The sequence below is a fragment of the Cebidichthys violaceus genome, unplaced genomic scaffold, assembly GCF_023349555.1.
Source record: "Cebidichthys violaceus isolate CVI_PGR_0920_01 unplaced genomic scaffold, fCebVio1.0.p SCAF_76, whole genome shotgun sequence".
NCBI classification, from domain to species: domain Eukaryota; kingdom Metazoa; phylum Chordata; class Actinopteri; order Perciformes; family Stichaeidae; genus Cebidichthys; species Cebidichthys violaceus.
This window is the reverse complement of record NW_027176960.1, coordinates 36624-45000: the sequence shown is the minus strand read 5'-3', so window position 1 is coordinate 45000 and position 8377 is coordinate 36624. Positions and strand designations below refer to the sequence as shown.

The window sequence follows — 8377 nt, the reverse complement described above, 5'->3', positions numbered from 1 at the left end:
GGATGAGGAGTGGTTGCCATGGTGATTTAACTGGGTTGTCTCCCCCTCCACCCCCCTTACTTTCTCTCTCTTCAGTGAGTGTTTTACAGTCAGAATTGATCTGCGTACTGCCTCCCTGTTCATATTTCAGTATTCCACTGTAATGGAAACACACACACACACACTAACACACACACACACACACACACACACACACACACACACACACACACACACACACACACACACAGACTGGATGTAATGGCTTTGAGTTAGGCAGCATATTGGAAATGCCAAGCCAATGTCTCAGAAGCTAAATCAGCCACTGTGTGTGTGTGTGTGTGTGTGTGTGTGTGTGTGTGTGTGTGTGTGTGTGGAGGGTATTTTTAGAATCCTCTATCTTTGGAAGAAGTATTCAGATCCTTTACTGCAGTAAAAGTACAATTACCACACTGTAGAAATACTCCATTAGTAAAAGTTATATAAAGAGTTATACATAGATATACATATACAGTTGTGGTCAAAAGTTTACATACACTTGTAAAGAACATAATGTCATGGCTCTCTTGAGTTTCCAGTTATTTCTACAACTCTGATTTTTCTCTGATAGAGTGATTGGAACAGATACTTCTTTGTCACAAAAAACATTCATGAAGTTTGGTTCTTTCATGACTTTATTATGGGTTAACAGAAAAAGTGACAAAATCTGCTGCGTCAAAAATATACATACAGCAACATGAATTAGCAATTTTGGTGACTTAGAAAGTTGTGTCAATGAAATGAGCTTCATAGCATGGCCTCTTAACTTCTTGTGAGTGATTATGAGTGACTACAGCTGGTGACTTCTCTGAGGCCATTTAAATAGGGCTCATTGGATACAAACGCCCACAAACGCTACAATGGGAAAGTCAAAGGAGCTCAGCATGGATCTGAAAAAGCGAATCATTGACTTGAACAAGTCAGGAAAGTCACTTGGAGCCATTTCAAAGCAGCTGCAGGTCCCAAGAGCAACAGTGCAAACTATTGTTTGTAAGTATAAAGTGCATGGCACTGTTTTGTCACTGCCACGATCAGGAAGAAAACGCAAGCTATCACCTGCTGCTGAGAGAAAATTGGTCAGGAGGGTGAAGAGTCAACCGAGAACCACCAAAAAGCAGATCTGCCAAGAATTAGAAGCTGCTGGAACACAGGTGTCAGTGTCCACAGTCAAGCGTGTTTTGCATCTCCATGGACTAAGAGGCTGCCGTGCAAGAAGGAAGCCCTCGCTCCAAAAGCGGCACCTTAAGGCTCGACTGAAGTTTGCTGCTGATCACGTGGACAAAGATAAGACCTTCTGGAGGAAAGTTCTGTGGTCAGACGAAACAAAAATCGAGCTGTTTGGCCACAATGCCCAGCAATATGTTTGGAGGAGAAAAGGTGAGGCCTTTAACCCCAAGAACACCATGCCTACCGTCAAGCACGGTGGTGGTAGTATTATGCTGTGGGGCTGTTTTGCTGCCAATGGAACTGGTGCTTTACAGAGAGTAAATGGGATAATGAAGAAGGAGGATTACCTTCAAATTCTTCAAGATAACCTAAAATCATCAGCCCGAAGGTTGGGTCTTGGGCGCAGTTGGGTGTTCCAACAGGACAATGACCCCAAACACACATCAAAAGTGGTAATGGAATGGCTAAATCAGGCTAGAATTAGGGTTTTAGAATGGCCTTCCCAAAGTCCTGACTTAAATCCCATTGAGAACATGTGGACAATGCTGAAGAAACAAGTCCATGTCAGAAAGCCATCAAGTTTAACTGAACTGCACCAATTCTGTCAAGAGGAGTGGTCAAAGATTCAACGAGAAGCTTGCCAGAAGCTTGTGGATGGCTACCAAAAGAGCCTAATTGAAGTGAAAATGGCCAAGGGACATGTAACCAAATATTAGCACTGCTGTATGTATATTTTTGACCCAGCAGATTTGATCACTTTTTCTGTTAACCCATAATAAAGTCATGAAAGAACCAAACTTCATGAATGTTTTTTGTGACAAAGAAGTATCTGTTCCAATCACTCTATCAGAGAAAAATCAGAGTTGTAGAAATAACTGGAAACTCAAGAGAGCCATGACATTATGTTCTTTACAAGTGTATGTAAACTTTTGACCACAACTGTGTGTGTGTGTGTATCTATCTATCTATCTATCTATCTATCTATCTATCTATCTATCTATCTATCTATCTATATATCTGTTGGATTGTTTGTGTGTCTGAGGTCAGACTGCTCTAACACACATCCAGGGACACTTTGACTTGTGATTCTTTTTTATTTTCTCCTCCAGCTGCTCCTCAGATTCACCGGCAGCTATAAAAATGAACTCAAAATCTCCTCTTTTGATTCGCCGTCGCCGTCACCGGAGTGATTGGTAAACCTCTGTGACCTTTAACCTCCCAAATTAGCTGCTAGTAATACCCAGCCGGAGTTTATTCTGTGAACGCCTGAATGTCAGCGCTGACGACGGGGTGGATGTGGATGAAATGCTCCTCTCTGGATGAAGCGAGGCTCCGGGGGAAGTCTTCTAAAATGTAACAGGAGAATTGTTTTTTCTCTTTTACACATTGCAGCGTGTTGGTTTTTAGAGAGCTTCAACATTTCAACCTGTCAGATTCCATCTGTGTGACAGAGCTTTCCTTCAGACCAGCTGTGTTCAGGAGCTAAGGTACCTAAACACAGCTAAACACACCTGAAATCACCTGAAACACCTGAAATCACCTAAACACACCTGAAATCACCTGAAACACCTGAAATCACTTAAACACACCTGAAATAACCTGAAACACCTGAAATCACCTAAACACACCTGAAACACCTGAAATCACCTAAACACACCTGAAATAACTTGAAACACCTGAAATCACCTAAACACACCTGAAATCACCTGAAACACCTGAAATCACCTAAACACACCTGAAATCACCTAAACACACCTAAACACACCTGAAATCACCTAAACACACCTAAACACACCTGAAATCACCTGAAACACCTAAACACACCTGAATCACCTGAAACACCTCCTGACATTGAGTGATGATGCATGGTGAGGTTTCCTTGTGCTGAAGAACTTTACAATCTTACAACTCGGTCTGCTACAAAGGTGCGTTCCCATATTTACTAAACTGCACTTTAAATTACATTTCAAGAAAGTTTCATTACTTGGGTCTTATTTTTAATAAATGGAAATATGAATGGACAAAAAGACGTCCAAACGAGTGTTCAGTACAGCTGCAATTCAAGATTATTTAATTTTATTGTAATTATTAATTTATTGAGATTTATCGATTAATTGTTTGCTCTATAAAATGTCAGAAAATGGAGAAAAATGTTTTTCCCAAAGCCCAAGTTGACGTGTTTTCTCTCAAAGTACAGAAAAGTTCAAATCAAAGGATTTTAACTTTTTGACTTCTTGAGAAATTACTCAAAACAATTAATCGACAATTAATTCAATAACTGCCAACTTCATCGATGAATCGTTGCAGCTCTAAAAAAAGCAAAGTGTTCATAAATTATTCTGAGAATAAAGATGTTTATTATGTATTATTATGTTATTATATTATATCTCTCAGCTTTCACCTCAACCTTCACACAGTTGTTTAGGTGAGATTACTTAGACTTCATATAAATGTCAGAACTTATTGTGTGACGCTTTACTTTGTTCTCAGGAACACGACCGGCTGAATCCAACATGGCCGCCACAGGTGAGTGAGACGCCTGCTTCCCTCCTTCCTCGCCTCCTTTCTGTTTCCTCCTTTCTCTCTCCTTCTTCCCTCATTCTTCAAGCGACGTGACGTCTTTATTAAGCTTCCTCCTCTTCCTCCTCTTCCTCTTCCTCCTCTTCCTCCTTCTCCTCCTCCCGTGGTGGAAAGTACATTTACTCAACAGCTCTAATTATGCACAATTTGGATTAGGATTCTGTGCATCTTTTCATCCTCCTCTTCGTCCTCGTACTCTTCTTCTCCTGAATAGACCTAATGACGTCCTGCATATGTGCATCTGTTGCTTCCTCTTCCTCTTCCTCCTCCTCCTCCTCCTGGTGTTAAAGTGCTGATGAGGCCAGTGTGCGATTAAGGAGGTGCTCCACAGATGTTCCTCCTGTGATTGATTGCTTCATTTATTGTCTGAGGGCTGAATGTAATAAACTCATTAGCACACTCCCTGGGTAGGAGGCCTGTCAGAGAGAGTGTGTGTGTGTGTGTGTGTGTGTGTGTGTGTGTGTGTGTGTGTGTGTGTGTGTGTGTGTGTGTGTGTGTGTGTGACCTACAGTGTCCAGCTCCGACTCTCTGACGGTTGATTAATGGAGTGAGTCGGTCAGTCGCATCACGTCAGGGTTCAGTTAAACAGCATCAACGAGGTTCTAGCTCTTGAACCACAGAGAAGGATTCAGGTGTAAATGAAGGAGAGATTAGAGCTAAACAAAACAAAGAGATGCAAAACAAAGGACAAGAGAGACAAAAGGACGACAAAGGGATGGGAAAAGAACAGAGACGCTAACAAAAAACAACACACAAAACGACTGCAAACACAGAATGACTACAAAGAGGCTCAAACTACTACATTAACTTAAAATAGAGAAGCAAAACAATTGTCATGTAACAAAACAGAAAACGACTACAAAGAGGCTCAAAACAACCTCAAAAAGGCAAAAAAAACAAAGACTCAAAACTAAAAACAACACACAAAACGACTGCCAGGTTCAAAACAACTGCCATGATGCAAAACAAAACATAAAGAGAGGCGTGAAACCATTTTAGAGTTACAAAACAAAAAACAACACAAATCGACTGCAAAGAGACACAAAACAACCTCAAAGAGACGGATAAAAACAGAGGCGGCGCGTAACTGAAGATATGACACAAAACGACTGCAAAGAGACAAAAAAATAATAATAACAAAAAACGAGACACAAAACAATTCCATAAAGACTTAAAGAGACTACAGAGACAAAACAGAGACATGAATCAAAAAACAATACACCAAACAAATAAAAAGAGGCTGAAAACGACCGTAAAGAGACAAAATATCAAAGGCTCAAAACAAAAAACTAGACACAGATAGTCCCAGAGAATAACCTAATAACCTGCTCCTCTGTCTGTAGGAGCTATACAGTTACAAATAGCAGCTATTTATTCATATTATTCATATTAGAATAATTAAAGTTGTCCATGAGCAAGGCACTGTTGTGGCCGACTCCCTTTGAGAAATATCTTTTTAGTGTAGCAGTCTGAAACGTAAAGAAACACATTGTGGTGATTGAGGGCTCTAATTTTGAGAATAAGGCGTGTAAGCCTGCAGATCAATTTCCTTCAGCAGTGTTTCTCATTACAGCTTCTGTTCACTGCAGCACTCGCTTTGTTCCACATTGATCTCGTTCCATTTCCTTCTTCCATTTCAGGCCCAAGGTAATATCACATATTTATCCAATCTGTGAATCACAGCTTACAGCTCTGACAGCAGACTGAGGTCCCACTCAGCCTCAGACCGATAACCACAGCGATCAGGTGGGCAGAAAACCTCAGGCATACCATGTGTCAACGGATTTGAACTAATTCGATTTTTGGGGAATACACCACTCGAGTAAAACAAACCCAAAGTGGCCGGAATCCACCCCAAAAATGACCAGGAAGAGACAGAAAACAACCACAAAGAGACAGAAAACAACCACGAAGAGACAGAAAAGAAAGAATACAACTTCAAATAGACAGAAAACAACCACAGTCACAACAAATACATGTCTACATCCAGGGGCCCATTGTCTCACAACATGGCTGTAGACCATTAGTTACTTCAATATCTTTGGTATCTTTTGTACTCTTGGTCACACAAAACAAGACTTTTGAAGTCGATATCGTGGACTCTGAAGTTGTGTTTTTCAGACAGAAGGAAACAGCAGCAGCAGCAGCAGCAGCCTCGTTGTATCTGCAGTAGTCCACTAGGCCTCATCTCTGCTGCCTATAATAAAGCAGAAAATCCCTCAATATGAATTGGAGTGAACTTTTTGGGAGAGCCTGGGAGCGCTTGTTGATTGGTTTTCTGTGGGGAAACAGAGCCAACTGCCAACCGGCCGACTCGGTCTGTTTTTTTTGGACGTCGGCTTTGTGTCTTGTCTCCTCGCCAGATAATATGTATTGTCTCTCTCTCTGCAGAGCTATCAATAGAGCGTCACATGACGGCCGTGTGCTTCATGTGAGGAAGCTGGATGTGAACCAGACGTGTTGAGCTGCAGGGAGGAGAGAGGCAGTAATATCTGTAGTAATGACCCAGTTCTGCAGGGTGAAGGAAGATCTCAAGATAAAGAAAAACCCTCAATGAAAGCAGACCCTGTCTCACCCTCTCTCTCACCCTGTCTCACCCTCTCTCTCACCCTCTCTCACCCTCTCTCTCACCCTGTCTCACCCTCTCTATCACCCTCTCTCACCCTGTCTCACCCTCTCTCTCACCCTCTCTCTGACCCTGTCTCACCCTCTCTCTGACCCTGTCTCACCCTCTCTCACCCTGTCTCACCCTCTCTCTGACCCTGTCTCACCCTCTCTCACCCTGTCTCACCCTCTCTCTGACCCTGTCTCACCCTCTCTCTCACCCTCTCTCACCCTCTCTCACCCTGTCTCACCCTGTCTCACCCACTCTCTCACCCTGTATCACCCTCTCTCTCACCCTCTCTCTCACCCTCTCTCACACCTTCTCTATCACCCTCTCTCTCACCCTCTCTCACTCTGTCTCACCCTGTCTCACCCTCTCTATCACCCTCTCACCCTGTCTCACCCTCTCTCTGACCCTGTCTCACCCTCTCTCACCCTGTCTCACCCTGTCTCACCCTCTCTCTCACCCTCTCTCACCCTGTCTCACCCTCTCTATCACCCTCTCACCCTGTCTCACCCTCTCTCTGACCCTGTCTCACCCTCTCTCACCCTGTCTCACCCTGTCTCACCCTCTCTATCACCCTCTCTCTGACCCTGTCTCACCCTGTCTCACCCTGTCTTGTGGTTCCTCACATGAAGCTTCAGACAGTTGTTCCTCTGGAGGTCTCTGGTTGAGATCCGCTCTATTTACACTCGGCTCAGATCTCAGAGAAGACAGGAAGTTATTTTAGGGATCTGTCGACCTAAAAATCTTGTTGATGGTGAACAGATGAGAGCTGACCGGACGGTCCAGATGTGTTTCTACACGTTACAGTGGTGGAACGTATCCAAGTACTTTTACTCAAGTACTGTACTTTAGTACAAATATAAGATACTTACGCTGTGCTTGAGCATTTTGTGCTACTTTATACTTCTACTCCACTAGAGATAAATATTGTTCTAACATCCACATCATGATAAACACGTATTTCATCTTTTAATCCTACATTTATTTTTCACTTAATATTCTTTATTTTAAAAAGTCTCTACGTTAAGAAAAACAACTCTCTCTAGGGCTTCTGGGTAACGGAACTCAAAGGAACAAAACTCATTTTATTATTCTTCATTATTAATAAAGTAAGCTTGAACTCCACCCAATCAGATCACATGTAGAAAAACGATCAACATGTGAATGTAGTGTAAACTAAGGAAAAAAAGGAGGAGGAGGAGGAGGAGGAGCAGGAGCAGCTCGTCCTCTGACAGACGCTGACAGAATCCTGAATGAAGAGGAAAACCAGGTTGGCCTGTTTGGGAGTTCCTCCATCCCTCCGGCTTCCCTCTGAACATGTTCAATGAGACGCTCTTGTTTCTTTCCTTCAGGCGATAATTATTCTTCATTTATTTATTATTTTATTTATTTTATTCCAGGAATTATTTTGTCTCTGCTGCTGCTTTAAACAAATACTTAAAAACACATGAATATAGAAATACAGAAATAAAGTTTAATGTATTTGAATTTAAATATTTTGAAGCGTTTCATAGATTTTCAGTTAAAGATTAAAAATAAATATTTTTTTTATTTAAACCCAAATATAAATATTTTAGTGTTTTCAATAAAATCAATTATTTTTTTAAACCTATTTTAATATGTTGAGCATTTAAAATGAAAATGACTCTGATATACTTATTTATAGCTTATTTTATAGCTTGTTATTATTATTATATTATAATTTTATTATTATTATATTATTATTATATTACATTATTATTATATTATATTATTATTTCTTGGTGTATTTTCCATTTTATATGGGGCCACACAATAGCTCTGGTTATCTTTTTGTATGAAAGTATTAATATATAAATATTAATTTCAAATAGGAAATAAAGAGCTTGTTTTCCTGTACAGGTGGACGTTTGTCCCCTAACCCTTTATTAACAGTAGTTCATGTCGTCTCTGTGAACTACATCACAGTTTGTTCAGTTAGTTCAGTTTAAGAGTGAAAGCGATGAAGAAGAGGAAGAAGAG

The 8377-nt window shown here is 41.1% G+C and overlaps 1 long non-coding RNA gene across 1 annotated transcript in view; it reads left to right on the top strand.

The window, feature by feature from the left end:
- Nucleotides 1-4135, top strand: part of LOC137892182 (uncharacterized) — a 4223-nt gene extending 88 nt beyond the window's left edge. Inside the window, exons 1-4 of the long non-coding RNA XR_011105398.1 lie at nt 1-74; nt 2295-2378; nt 2578-2672; nt 3676-4135. The exon at nt 1-74 is cut by the window's left edge and continues 88 nt beyond it. This is a non-coding gene — a long non-coding RNA (uncharacterized lncRNA). The remainder of the gene's footprint in view (nt 75-2294; nt 2379-2577; nt 2673-3675) is intronic.
- Nucleotides 4136-8377: the final 4242 nt, after the last annotated feature.